Source organism: Temnothorax nylanderi, unplaced genomic scaffold (assembly GCF_030848795.1).
Source record: "Temnothorax nylanderi isolate EJ_2023f unplaced genomic scaffold, tnyl_v1.0 TNYL_tig0068_pilon, whole genome shotgun sequence".
Classification (NCBI taxonomy): domain Eukaryota; kingdom Metazoa; phylum Arthropoda; class Insecta; order Hymenoptera; family Formicidae; genus Temnothorax; species Temnothorax nylanderi.
Genome location: NW_027249130.1, coordinates 371,495 through 386,896, shown reverse-complemented (window position 1 = coordinate 386,896; position 15,402 = coordinate 371,495). Strand labels below are relative to the sequence as shown.

Below are 15,402 nucleotides of genomic sequence, written 5' to 3'. Positions count from 1 at the left end.
TTCGCAATAATTTGGGTTTATTCTTACAGAAACAGAACACCCAAGAACTTAAATGTCGTAAATTCTCGAGATCCTATATTTCATACGTGTTAACTTTTGAACCGCCAAAAGAGAGAGAAATAATCTTTCTTCTATCTTTCCAACTTTCTCTTTTTTTCACGTACAAAGGACTAGTGATAATGCATTTTAGAAAACTTAATCTTGTTTTTCCTACCATAAATTTGCATGCATTAGAAATGCTTTCAACACATCCAGGAATTATAATCGGGGCATAAAAAATTTGTTTTCTCTAATAAGAAAAAAAAATCAATTTCACAAATAACAAGCGAAGAAAGCACAATCGAAAAACATCGCGCGTGTGATAACGACGGTGGGAAGTTTCGGCGATAGATCTTTTTTGCGCTCGTATGATGTATCTAAAGAAAGTTCACACACGTGACTCCCCGATGTCCGGCGCGATTATTCAGCGCGGATCGCGAGGAAGTACGTTTCCTCGACACAGTGACCTCGTCAATTTTCGGTAGAGATAGTCCGGTATCCTCGGAAGGATTCGGGCCTCTTCCTGCGGCAGCCAAGATTTACGGATGTCATAAAGCACTAAAAACGGTTACGGTAACTTCGCCCGACGTGGCAGTTTTATTTGCGCCATACATTCGGCGGCGACGGCGGCTGAGCGTCTACCATATCGTCGCTCAAAAACGTACAAAAGTAACAATGAAACGTGCGATTTCGCTCGGGCGGGCGCGTCGAAAGTTTTCCGCGGCGCTAGGAACCCACACGGCGCGCAACTTTTCGCGAACACCTCGGTGTGGCCCCCGTTCGTTCCCCCTTTGCGCTTACGCGCTCTACGCGCGGCGAGGATGTATATTTCCACGCCAGGCAGACAAACCGTGCGCCACTTCCTCTCTCATAAATAAATATGAGCTTAGTCTCGTCCGTCTCACTTCCTCTCAGGCTGTCGTATTTGTCGACGTACGAAAAAGAAAGGCGACCGAATGGCGGGCAAACAGCAAGCCACGAGAGGAAATATCTCGACATTCCTCCGTACGTAGCGGTACGTACGTCAGCCATCGCTGTCTTCGTCTCGAGAAAGCTTATAGCATCGCGCGTGCCTTCGATCTTCGATAATATATTAGCTTCCACAAGTGTGTTCGAACTTGAACGCAGATGAACCAATAAAGGCTTCGGGTACTGACCAGGGTTCATCGCGCGGAGCGAACAAAAAGCGAGGCACGAAGAGGCGAGGAAGAGGGGCGATTTTTTGCCGTTAATGAAGCTGTCTCTCTCTTGAAACGGTCGAGTATTAGCAAATACTCAGTTGGCCGTGGAAAGCGGCGTTTTGCTCGCGCGCGACAGCGCAATTACAATAAACGGCGCGTCTCTCGCTACCGGCACACATACCCCTCTATCTTTTATCCGTCTCTCTTTTACCTTCCGCAAGCTTATGCTCGTCTCGAAGGGCTTCCTTCTCGTCGGGCTAACGTTTGTTCTCACTCGCGGTAGGTAGAGAGCATAAGCGGCACGCTTACGTAGTGGGGTCGGAGCTTAAATTAAATCCGGCTAATGTAACCGACGGGTATATTAGATCTCTTGTCTGCGGGCGTATGTCCTCCCCCTTTTGCGTACATGGACTCGGGGATTGGTCCGTGGAAGGGCGAGTAGGCAGACGATGAGATTCGAGATGCGGCGATGTTAAGGGGGAGACTTGGTGGTAAAGACGAAACGCCGGTGATCAAGCCGCGTAATCCTTTACTTTTTCATCCACCGTCCCACGTATTTCGTATTTATTGACTTTCGCACCGCATTTCCTGCTCCTGCGATATAATTACTCAACGGCAGTTTATTTGTTGGCTCAATCGTAATTTAGTTTTGCTGCGCTTTAATCTTACGGAATCAAGAAGCGCAATAATAATTCACGCTGAACATTAAAAAACTAAGATGTAAATTATAAACGCACATATGTTTCATTACTTATATTTTCACAAATAATATTTTTATGGTAAATAGAATATCAATTGCATACACACATCTTTTGAATACAATATTTTATTATGCACATTATTTCAAAGACCTCACAATCCTCAAAGTAAACAATATCGTCGAAAGAAGATTCTGCTTCGTGCATTGTTATACGATCATATTAGCTTTACGATATAAATCTTAAGCTTCCCAAGAATAAGAGAGTATGTTTTTGTTAAGTTGCTTTTTGGCACGCTACGAAAGTTTGCTGCATCGAGGGCATCTGTATGCCGTATATATGTGATATCCACAGACGTGACGGTGGCGAAAGAGGGAGACGCGAATAAGAGAACGAAACGGAGATAGAATGAGGATCAAAGAGAATCCGGTGGAGGTGACGATGTTGTCTACCGGCGCCGGAAGCTCCGTGATCGAATCGCTAATTAGCACTCGCTCCCAGTCCGGAGGACTCTTTGAGAGTAGCAACTACTTCTCTCCTGTCGTTAATGCATTCGGATCGAGTAAATCCATTTTAAGCTCGCTACGCCGCGGCTGTGAACGCCGGGGACGCAAACTTGTCGAGAACAATTAATCGTGTTTATTTAAAGATTTACGGCGTGACCGATTTTCCGATTAGGACAGAAAATATCGGACAGTCAGAGAACGCATGCTAATGCATTTAAATTTCATTCTCCGCAAGCGCAATTCAACAATTCATTAATCATTATATAATAACAAATATGTGAATACTTGTATATATTATATATTTTTATACATTACGGTAAAAATTCTTCGACAAAGTAAAGTTAAACAGATATTTTCAATTTTTATGAAAATGGTATTAGGAAAAACGATGACATCGGCATTTGCCGCTTGTCGGACTATAATACTGCAATCGTTCCGCAAAAAGAGATTTCGTCGTACGCCCACGGGTGCCATAAACACTAATTCGAATCCTACCGGTTTGCCCTCGGGATCGAACGTGGCGGAACCAGAAAGTGATAAGACACAATATCTCACAATTTCGCGCCGGGTCTTGTGGGTTTTCACGTCCGTAGTGCTAATAAATTATTACGAATGATGACGTCCGAAAATTTACGATCGACCGATAATGTTCCGTCAGTCAAAAAACGGATGGCGATACATCTGTTTTCATTACGCTACCCATGCTACCAGTCATTTACGTCAATTTATATCGATTTAATATTACAGTGATTAATGTTTACGCTGGCCATCAATATTTTCCGCGTTATCGTACAATAGGCGGACTAAATAAAATTAATCGCTCGCATTTGCTTGATTCGTGAAAAATTTATTGCGGCACCTGCAAACGGATGCCCAAAAAACTGTGCGTGCATCGAATGCGTTTTCTATCAATTGTCCGAGCGAAACGCTATCCGGTGCCCTGGCCGATCGCTTGTGATCAAGCTATACGTATATCAATCATTCTCAAAATACACAACAAAAATTGTTTTAAAAAAGTTATCTCATTAACCGGCGCCCCCTGGTCGAAATACCTCGCCGAAGGTGTACACGTCCTTAGAGTCCGGACGCTTAATTAAGCGGGCCGCGCGTACACGCGCGTCTGAAGGGTGGAAAAAAGATCAATAAAATCGCTAGTCTACAGGCGACCGCATTCATCCGCCACCCCATTTCTACAACATATTTTGCAACCTCGCCCCCATATACGGGCCTCGGCGCTGACCCCCCACGCTCCGTTCGCCGCCCCTCGCTCTTTACCAGCCTCACGTGCTCGTTTCGCTCCCTCCCTTCTGTCCACCACCGGGGGTGGCGAATCGGTGCGCTCGCGCGCGCGCGCGCTCGCGAGGGTACGCCGATCTACCACTAGATGGTGACGGGGGGCGAAAACCGTAAGTGAGACAGAGCGAGCGCGTGCGATCGGACGAGGACGCACGACCGTGTGAGAGAGGGTCGAGAGCCGCGCGGGTTACCCTCCCCTCCCCTCGGCCAGCTCGCCGTCGACCAACTGGAGTTTCTCGTCAGCCTGTCAGTTAGTGCCGTGGCGCCGTGACGGTACGGTGTTGGTTGGTAACGTTGTTCCTTCGCGCGTCGCGTTTCCTCAATGGGCACCTCGTGGACCCAGTGCGAGAAGAGACGCGGCCGCCGATAACGCCAGTGATAACGCCGATATCGCCGCGATATCGAGGTGCCCGCCCCGGTAGTTTTGCATTTTTCTAAACGGATTAGCTCGATGTAGCGCGCATAGCGTATATAGGATTGTGTGAGCTTAGAGGCTTGTAAATAGCATCCTGCCGAGAGGGAGAGGTGTACGTGTGAAAATTTTTTTAAAAAATATTTGTATCAAGTGAGGAACATATAGAGGAAGGTAGGATCTATACAGAGACCACGGTTGTGATCGATGATTTCTTTGGTGCTCTTTGGTGTGTGCGCGTACGGTCGCTGATTAATAGAGCATCCCGAGCGGATATACATGATACATTAACGCACAAGGTGAGCATATCTCCTTTTCTCTCATAACGAACCCCTTTTAATTACGCGCGCGCGCTCTCGTCAAGTGACAAACGGGACTGGAGAACGGACACGCGAACGCAGCTGCAAAATTGTCAAAGGGTGCGGTGCGCGGGTGTTATCGATACCAGCGTGTAATTTCGCCGTGATATCTGTAATTACGTCGGGAAATTAGAATATAAATTGCCGACGGGAGAGCAGTTTCAATTGTACTGTCCGGAATGTATATTAGCGCATATCCGTCAAACGATCTGCACTTTCGCAAACTTGCATACTTCAATAATTCTGATAAAAGCATACTTCATAAAAAATTATTTGCAAATAATAATTAAATATTATTTTATATGGTGCTTAGTAATTTTTTGTAAAAGAAGGAATATTCCTTCCTCTACTTTTTGCCTTGTGGTGGAATTAGAAAAATATTCAGACAAGTTTTTCTATACGCTTTAAGATGCCCTCGGGAATTGTAGGTCCATACAAGTCTATTCTCTTCTAATCCGGCTCCGAGAAACGTCGGACGGAATCTGATTTCCTTCTTCATTCGTTGTCATTCATTGTCGCCTCGTCCCTCACTCTGAAAATGATCGCGATGAAGCCGTGAAGGGATTCCATGCATTTCGGGTCGAGGAGTCAGGATAGCATCGATTAATTCTGTAAGCTCCATTTCCGACGAAAGGCGAACGCGAGGCAGAATCAAATGGAAGAAGATAAAGAGTGAATGAGGTGGATTAGCGAGAGAGAGGGCCCTCGAAGGGTTCGTCGACGACTGTTGGCACGCAGAAGGAAGGGGACAAATGAAATTTCGTCGCGGCAAATTGTCCGAAAGCGACGCCGCAGAAATCACCCCGACGATTAACAGGAGATCTCCTAAGACTTGCTAATTTCCTGCTCGGAGCGCCCGGGGATAGGGAGAGGCAATATCGAATCGGAACTCCCATCCATTAGCGCGGCGATCTATTTGTTGGAGACGCCTTAAATCCTCTGGATCGAGACGTGGACTGGTTCGCCAAGAACTCTTTAATCCTCGCGGCCCCTCAAAATACGGCTCACGTTCCGGATCCACGTAGTTTCGAGGTAGCAAAATAACGCAACAGGCAATGACGGATGAAAGAGAGCGAAGGAAGTCGGGCGGAATTGGAAATGGTCCAAGGAAGTCTCCGATCCTCCATTTCTATGCGATTTCGATTCCTACCGAACCGGTGCCAAGTTCGGAGTAAATTAGTTGTACGAGTGTTTACTACCAATTACACCTAGGCATCGTTAATGCATTTGGACGAGATCCGAGTAGGCCATTTTCTTCGTGAAAATATATGTATATTCATTATGTCAAGATTTCATATTCAATTATGGAAAGCAAACACAGAATGAGAGAGAGAGAGAGAGAGAGAGAGAGAGAGAGAGAGAGAGAGAGAGAGAGAGAGAGAGAGAGAGAGATCGTCATTACGGTTACGCCCATATATCTCGACGCTTTCAGGAATGGGAACAAGAATTGAGAAGGCATAAACTGTCGTTATGAGAAATCGAAGATCGTGCCTCATCCCGTCGAATGCCGAGCGTGTTCGATGTCGCGCGATTTTAGTGGATTTAAGCGCAGTCAGGAAAGTAGGTTCTGAATATTGATGAAGGGATATGAATATATTCATAGGGGCTAACAGTTTATTTCTGCAGCCAGGTCGAATCGGTTCGCATTGATCACTCTTCGATTCGTGCAGCAGCCTTTTCTACAGTAAATTTGAACGATTAATATTCGTAGATCCGTGTTCCCCGTTCCGTCGGGGAGGGAGGGGGGAACTCACAAAGTTCTCCAGTTGCGAGGCCGAAAATCCTTCAATTTCCTTCTTTCCATTATGTCCGTGATTACTCGATGTAGATCCCCGACGGCGTGCTTGACAGTCTTCGCAATCTTTAACCCCGGCTCATAATATCTTCATTACGAGACAAGAGCCTCGCGAAATTTTACGACAGCTCCTTTGACGACTTCGCAGCGGGATTGACTGCTGACGAACCGGTCATAAATTATTATCTAGTTGTTATTAATCTGCGCGCGCGACGACGGCTTGACGATCGATACTTTATCACCCGACGTGGATCGTTCCATCTCGCGCATTATCGCGAACGGTATAATGATAAATTCCATCGGCCCGGGCGCGCGCGAGAGAAAAACGATAAATTAATATCGGCGCGATAAATTTTCCGCGACGTAGACAGTGACGTTGCCGAAATAATCGAAATGCTAATTATTCATTTGCATAATTAACGCGAATGCAGTAAAGCGACCTCCGGCGCACCGTGAGCGGTCCCACATGCCATTGGAGATTAACGGTAGCGTGCGTCCTGTTAATGTTCATTTTGAATATTAACTCCTCGGAAATGAACGTGCACGATCGTCGAATCATTATGGCCGAATTTAACGCGGCTGAGTGAACCGCGCGTATGCAGCCGCCGCTATGAATTTCCGGTGTTATCATTTTCAGAATCGCCCGCTGCTGCTGCGGGTATCGCTGCGGAATCACGATGACACACCGTCATCATTGTAAATCTCTATCGTCACTCTCTGGGTATCTATTTAATTGAAATTTCCTGCGTCATGCATTTGCGCCGTTTATTATGTTATAAATAATGATCGCGTGTATAAATTTTATGATATACGCCAATCATATTGAAAAGATCTAGACGAAATAATACAAGTTGTCAACCACTACTGTCAACCACAACTGTCAATCACTAGCGTGCAGCTAAGCGAAAGTATTTCAAAGTAAATGGAAAAAGGTTCTCTTTTAAAAACATACTTGTTAGTGGTTAAGGCGTCGACAAATGAAATATTTTTCTATTTTCTTCGCATAACTGACCAAACTGAAAGTTGAAACATGCTTAATCTTGAGTAAAGGTCCTTAAATTTATGCGATCGTAACCGTTAAATCCACCTGGCGACCGTTTTGCACGCACCGCTTCGCTCGGAACGTGGCGCGCGTCGTTCACGGTCGATTTCGAAAAAAATTCCTCCGTTAAAAGAGAAAATGGTCCTTCCGTTTTAAAGAGATTCCCGGCGTTTCGAATGTGGCTTCTCTCGGGCTCCCCGTCGGTGTCCAAACACGAAAACGAAACAGCGGGTGGGCCATAGGCACGATGATGGCTCCGCGTCAACGAGAACGTATCAGCCAGCTGCCGGCGCGGGCGGGTAGATTTAGAGGCAGTCGGGGGTCCCTGCACCTGATTGCCGGACATTCATCTACCCCCGGACGCAGAAGGTGTACTAACTCCGTGGGAATCCACCACTCTTCTTCCACCCCCTACGCATGCTTGTTGCACGATGGCTGAACGCGCACGGCCGCGAGATAATGGCTTTCTAATTGCCGCCGCGTGACTGTGTATAGCTGGACTTTTCCTCTGTAGTTTCACAAAAAAAGAAGACGCCAAAATAGAAAGAACTACAGAAAGGAAAAACATAAAAAGAGGAAGCGCTGTAGAAAAGAAAGAAACCGCTCAGGCGATGTTTTTGTAGTTTTCCAATAAAACATCTGCGCACGAAGTTAATTAAGAACGAAGAATAATTCATGGGTTGTCTATAAAATGCTGACTCTCTATGATTTGATAGATGTTTAATTATGCTCATATAACACACATGCTTCATATAATTATACGATTTTTCTGTTGAACGCAAACTGGTTTAGCGGCGCATTTTCTAGCTGAATCAACGATCGCACTCGTTAGAACCGCTCGAGAATAATCTCTCGGTCCACGATATCCCTCGGCATCCAGACGACATCTGAGAATGATATTCGTATTTAATAAAGTCGGAACGCGCCGGATTCGACCGCGGGAACGAGCGCAAAAGTGGTTTAATCGCCGGACTCTGGATTGTCAGAACGCGGGCGCAACGATAAAGGGGCGATTTTGCGACCTGGGTCATTTGTCGGGTCAGGTTTTAACGATCGCCGCGCGGACGTTGTTACGTTTTAATGCTTAACGTAACGGCGGTCGGCCCTCGCATATGAGCCGCAAAATCGATCCTCCGGCCTCGGTAAACCGATCATAAATTCGAGCGGCTTAGAACGCAGGTAGAACGTCACGGGTGAAGGAGGAGGAGCAGGAGGCCGTGCACCTCCACGACCTCCTCGGCAGCGGCGGCTCACATTGCACCTTTCGCGCGCATAATGTCGCGGTTTTAAGTGCCCACGCGCGCTCGCTTCCTCTCTCTTTCTCTTTCTCTCTGCTCCTTTTCATGAAACGCGTCAGGAGATCGAGAGAGTGAAAGGATGAAATATGCAAGACAACATAATGTTACCTCCTAAGGGATACACCTGACGTAGGAAGAACGCACGGAGTGCCTGTACCGAATATATCCACCCTCGGGAATAAACGGCCTGGCCCATAATTCATTCTAAATACTTGTATGCTAATAACGACGCCACGATGCAGCGGAAATTTACTATTCCCAGGAGTTCCCCGGTAGTCTTCCTGCTGCTTTGCCCTCCGTTCTTTTCGTACGCCTTTCTGTTCTTTATCCCTTTATTCCCGTCGCTCTGTCTCCAACCGCCAACCGTACCTGTACGCTCCCCTTTTTACTCACTGCTACCCCTCTCCCCCTCCCCCTCCCCCTCCCCCGTCCCAACCATCGTGAGGTCTTGAAGAACCGGCGTATTAGCTTTACATTATACGCGCGATGGAATTTATGCAACGGCCGTGGGATCCGTAATCCCGTAAAACCATAAAGTCCGTTATCTCGATCGTTTATCCATGATTCTGCGTCTCCGCGTTTCAGTGCCGCGACTACCTCCTTTCCTCATCCCGACTTTCTTTCTGGCCGCCATGAAAAGTCAGCGGAGAAGCGAAATTGAAATCCTTCTCTGCGAATGGCCCGCGGAAAACGGACGACGCGGATTCATCCGCTGAAACAGTGGATGCACTTCAAAACTTCGTGGTATACGACCATATATTTCGAGTCTTTATATCTCCCCCTTTCATCCCTTCGTGCTAGCATAAAGAACATTCGGAGCCGCGGAAGGCCAAGTCTGTTATACTTTGGAGCTACTTCCGTTTCGACGATTTTATCCTGGTTTCTAACACCTCTTCTATATCTTGAACATCTTGAAACCGTTGATTAATTGCACATGGTTTCTAACTTTATTATTATTCTTGAACATTTACTAAATTTAATTAAATTTGTAAAGAAATTTATGAACTTTAATTATAATAAACTTTTGTATTATTAGCTAAAAACACAATCTTAATTTTTACTTTTTAGTGAAAATTGCAGAACATGAGGTTATTCCCACTCAATAAGCCTAGGTACTTTTGGGTTAATCGTTTGAAAATGTAGAGCTATATGTATTTCGTAAACGACGCGACTAACATGAGACTTTTCCTAACGAGCAAACTTCAAGGGATAAATTAATTAGCATGTCGTGACTTCGAATTAGAAACCGTAAACAGTAGCGAATGTTGCATCTCGCAACGACATTAGCACTATGAAACCATAATCGTTTTCAAAATTATGGAAAACTTTTAGTTTTGCTGATATTACGAATTTGGAGTCTTTGTAAAAATTTGAAATTAAAGTCTCATAGAGTGGTATATTTTTTAAGTTCATTCTTTTTTTACTTTTGCATTAGTATCTGTGTTTGGTTTTGTATTAGTGTCTGTTATTTTACGCTCTAAAACAAATAGCTTATGAAGACATAATATTAAATTAAGTAATATATGTATTACCTATTTTAAAAAATATGTAATAGCTTTTGCATATATTTACCATTTATGGTATTATAAATATCGTCGAATTTACTTGTTTCTTGAATATACCATAATTCGTACAAGAATTCGGACATTATTAGTTGGCTACTTACACTAATTAAAAATCATCAACCATGTGTCGCGCAGAAAATCACGCGATATGAAATACTTTATGCTTCGAAAAACAGCACTTTAATTTCAAAAGATGCTCTTTGAGATTCGATTTGGCTTCTTTGACGGCATATCAAATTTGCTTGGGAATTCTGGAAATGAAATTCTCAGTGCAACCGGTATTACGCGCGAATATTTAACGATACCCGCTATCCCGGAATATGCTAATCATTGTAAGAGTAATATTCTTGAAATTACAAGGCGTGAATATCAAATAAAACGAAAAGTATATATGCCATCCTGCTATTGCGTCGAAACTTATTAAAGTTTCCTGAACCTGACAATTCGCGTGACCGTTTTGGCCGCTACGCGCGACGACTTTATGCAAATTGTAGGTCATCAAACGAGTGTCGGTGAGAGAGGAGGAGGGGGCGAGGCGCGGTGCAGTAAACGCTTTCTTTCTCACCGAAAAATCGGTGGCACGACCGAACCCGGAGTGCACGCGTGGCCTAACAAGGTCCTCTCCTTTGCGTCTCACTCTGAATGCTACGCTAACGAGTCCAGCCGGTAAATTATTTCGTAAAAGGCGGCGTTTTACGCGGTCCGCCGCGGTATCCGAGTTATAATTTCCGCCGTGGCGATTTTATAGAGCCGGTCGCCTCGACACGAAGCTCTAAACGTTACCCACAAGCTGCAATCAATTTCGCGTACAGCCGTACCTTAGTGCGCGCCATGAAATTCTTTGATGACCATGCGACGTTCTCGAGATGCTTTTAAAAACACTTTGTGCATATGGTACTTTCGGGATATTCACTGCTATTATTTAAACGCCTATTATTACGCTTTGATATTGTCATTAGATGGCGTTTATATGAGGATGTTCTCTTGTATATCTAAATAACTACATTCATTGTTTTACCATCCGTGTTTATGGCATGTATTAAATAAGACTTAATTTCTAATAAAATACAGCTGCATAATGCAGTAAAATTTCTTGATAAAATCTTATTAAAAAGAGATTATTTGCCATATTTATTTATATTTCATTTTTTATATCGGAACACTATAACGTATTAAACCAAATGAAACTTAACCGACAGGAAGTAAAATCTTTATCTCGCTTTCAAGTGACCTTAAAAAGCGGTTTCGCGCTCGTAATGCCAATTAATATCAATAATTTCCTGTTCTTTTAATTTATTTTCAGCGAATAGGCGTTCTCTCGATTGAAACCTTTAATCAGACGACACTTTCGCAATTTAATTGAACCAAAGTTTTACGGTCACATATCCTATTAAAAGAAGATGATAATTTAATTAAATATAAATTAATTTAATTACTCCTAGAATATGTGCAGCATATATATTTAAATACACACACACTCACGCACACACATACACATACATTAAGATTTTTAAGGCTTGCATCGTCTGACGACTTGTAAGTTTCTCTAAATTTGACGCCGACTTTAATTTAATCCAAATTTATATTCCAAAATAAAACTTCGCCAAAAGCGGCGACGATTTAATTAAACGTAAATTAAGTCGACAATCGTTTACAGTATATACCGGATTAACGCTATTACGACTCGTCGGTGGCCGTCGGCACGGAATACTGAATATCCAATTTAAAAGTCTCAAGAAACTTGAAACCCCCCTCTTTCGTGAGAAGCACGGAAAAGCGGGTACGCGTTCTCGTCCCTCAAATTTATCCACGGAATAATAGATAAAGCGTACTTTTGCCTCGACACGTTCACGGCACCGGAAGGGAAGGAAAAGTCTCTCTCCGGCTTATACCGTCTGCGCGAAATTAGCATGCAAGTCCGTCCGGCGTTGTTCCTAAACGCGCCGCCATGGGTAAAACATTATACCTCATTCCACGGAGAACGTCAGCAGCGGCAGCGGCGACGGCGGCGTCGCGTGGCAGGACGAATTTTCAAACGTCAAACGGGGAATCGGCTACCACAACCCAAACCACCGCCACCATCACCATCACCACCATCACGGAGGCATCATTACCCTTTAATGCATGCGGACGTCCTTTGTGTCTTTTGAGGACTTCTCTCCCCCTCTCTGTATCTCTCCCGCCAGCTGCCCACGTGTGCCGCTCATCGGGCATACAAAAAAGCGAGAGCAAAGGGACGAGCCGGACATACAACGCGTGTCGCGTGGGGTCCAAAGGTCCGAAGGAGCGGAGACGCGAGAGGATGGACGCACAGAGGTGGACAGATGAACAGAAAGGGAAGATTTTTAGACAAAGCGAGAGAGAAGACTACGGACCGGGGGTACTGATAGGGAGTAGGTAGGAGCAGATAGGCGGTAGCCAACCTTCTTGGTGGACGCTGCTATCACGTGGACGCAAGAAGCCTCCCTTCATTATGTATTCCATTTCACTCTCGTATTCCCTTTTACCCGGCACATCATCCATTGTCAACTTTTCCCATAGATCTATATGCTCAGTCCTTATAGCTTCCTTTTTTATTTCCAACTGACCCTTTCGATCGCAGCAGGATCTGATGGCTTGTTTTTCATACGCGGAGTGACCGAAACTGACCGCAGAATGAATAATTCTCTGACAGATGTCAATGTGAGATCACATATGAAATTTATCTGTAAAAGCATTTTATTCCTTTATCTTTGCTTGCCTACAAAATACACTTATTGTAGGTATATTCTGGTATATTAAAAAGGGATTTTTTTTACTCTCGCGTATATAACAACAATAATATATAGTATAATAATAGTGAAATAGCGTGGCTCTTCGGTAAGGAAATAACCCTTTTTCGGAATGTATTTGAGGAACATAAAACAAATCTGAAGGTAGAATCTCCAGGATCACTAAAACACTTCGCTCTGTCTCCATCGAGGATCGCGGTAGCCCAAACAAGGTGAATCCGTTCCCCAAACAAGCGTGAAGCATCACCGGTTTTAGTAGGACAATGAATTATTCTGTCCCGGCGAACGTTTTCATTCGCCTCTCCTGCATTCATCGTCGAAAGGGAAGACAGCAAAAGAGAGCGGGCGAGAAAGCGACGGTGTGACAGACCCTTTTTTCCCTGAGAATCCGCTCAGGGGGATCGCGGTCAAATCGTCGTTTCGTAGGACAGTTTTATTACGTCGCGAGATCGCCTCGCGCCCCACAATCAGTCGAGTCACACTGTGTCTGCGTGCGTTCGTCCCGCATTATGCGCCGTATAGAGAGAAATTTCCGGAGTGACGTACACGCGCATGATTATGCGGAAATTATTCCAAATGAGATCGCGTCCTAGCTCCGCTTGTCGCGCATAGCTAGAAGCATTTGAGCGCTTCTAGCTATGAGCAAATTTGCCAAATTTGTGTACCGATCTGCGGTTAGTTGACGACGCTGTTGTCACTCATAACTAAACGAGAATGAGAGTAAAATATTTCATTAAACCGATCGAGGAAGTAGCAAGGTATATTTACTCCGGAGTTTAATTGCGAGCTAAGTAATACTATGGATAATGCAAAGCAGAGGATAGATGAGTATATCCTCTTTTACCTCTCTATCATTATACATTTTCGTAGAAAAAAAAATCTGTGACGGGGCTGATGCGTATGATTATGTGAAATTGTTGAACATTCGCATAGAACCCTTTAATCTTTCCTTTGTGCGCGAGGACGGCGCATTGACGCACTTTTCGCCGAAGCGAAATCGTTTTACTAGAGCGCCTCTGATCGACAGACTGCTTACGGATTCAATTACGCCGGGTTATCGACTTTGTGACTACGATCCGGTCCAATTACAGCCATGCGCGAGCAAGGAGCAGCGACGATTAATCGAAAAGAAAAAAAATGGTCGCATCCGGCGATTATAGATCGGCGTGGGTCACAGTTAACTAGCTCGTTCGACCGCGAAAGGTAGTAATCTCGTGATTTCGCGTCTCGGAATTTTATGGCGCTACTTAAGAAAACGACGGTTTTTTCTCACTCACGCTTAACTCGCTTACCGTTATCTCTCGTTTTCTCTTCGAGACACCAAAATAATTAGTCGACCGTCGCGCCGTTCGCTTTGGTCCGCTTCCTCTCATTCCGACATTCATTACCATTCGCGCGTTTCTTCTATTCGAATACTTCGACGAGCCATCAGTTAAGGCACTAATTTATTTACCGATCCGCATATTTCCGTCCGCGTGGAGAGCGTAGTTCCGCGATACATTGCGCAATCGCAACGGTATTGTCTCACGCGCAATTAGCGTGGACGAAGCGCGTTAGCCGACCCGGGTGCTCGATTACGCACGCATCTTAATTTAGTGGCGCGCTCGTGGAGAGGCAATTAATGTCCATACGAGTTCCCGTCTCGTTGATTTTAGGAGAGGCGTGTGCCACCGCTGCACCCCGCGCTTTCACCTCACTCCCCTCAGCTTCTGGCATTATGGATGGACGCTCGAGCCTTTATTAATCCCGTTATACGGTTCGGTTACCGAGGATGAAACGGAGGAGGTCAATCAGTAGTAATTGCTCTTCCGGTTCGGAGATTTTATGCAGAGGCGCGACGTGAGATTTAATCCTTGACCCTTCTCTTGCTTAGGTTTAGATGTCAAGCTGACATGGATATAGAAGACATTTGACACCGTACTATCTTAATCTTACACTAGAGCAAGGTCGATTAATCTTCCACATGGTTGTACCGCATAGTCATAAGGCCTAGTTTTTCGTTAATCAAGATTAGAGTGTAATAACGAATAATATAAACAATTATTTTACAAGCACATTTTACAAAACCTGTTAGTTTAAATCAAATTCTTTATCTTCGACCATCTATCCCTATTTCAGCCGCATTCGACTCCGCCAATTTCACTTCACCGGAATTTCACCGGACTGTGAAACGCGAAGACATGAGAAACCTAATCGTCAAACGTTTTACGATCGATCGATCGCACCTCATCACGTGACGTCGACTAAAGGAGCACGGGGAAAAAGAAAGAACCGGAAGCTACTTCTGCTAGTCGTCGGGCGCTACCCCTGTTCAAATAATAAGTCCGAATGGAAGTTAGATTCCGGCGCAATCGCCCGGGGCAATTCCACCGCGACTCGCAATATCCAAGCTCCGAAGGGACGCGCGGGAGTGGGGGGAGGTGGGGGGCAAGACGGGCAA

At 44.9% G+C, this 15,402-nt stretch overlaps 1 protein-coding gene across 1 annotated transcript in view; it reads left to right on the top strand.

Annotated features, from left to right (window-relative positions):
• The first annotated feature begins 3,982 nt into the window (after nucleotides 1-3,982).
• The window catches only part of LOC139773759 (discoidin domain-containing receptor 2), a 98,570-nt gene continuing 87,150 nt past the window's right edge, over nucleotides 3,983-15,402 (top strand). The window contains exon 1 of the mRNA XM_071708464.1: nucleotides 3,983-4,431. The gene's annotated coding sequence lies outside the window, so the exon portion shown is untranslated. The remainder of the gene's footprint in view (nucleotides 4,432-15,402) is intronic.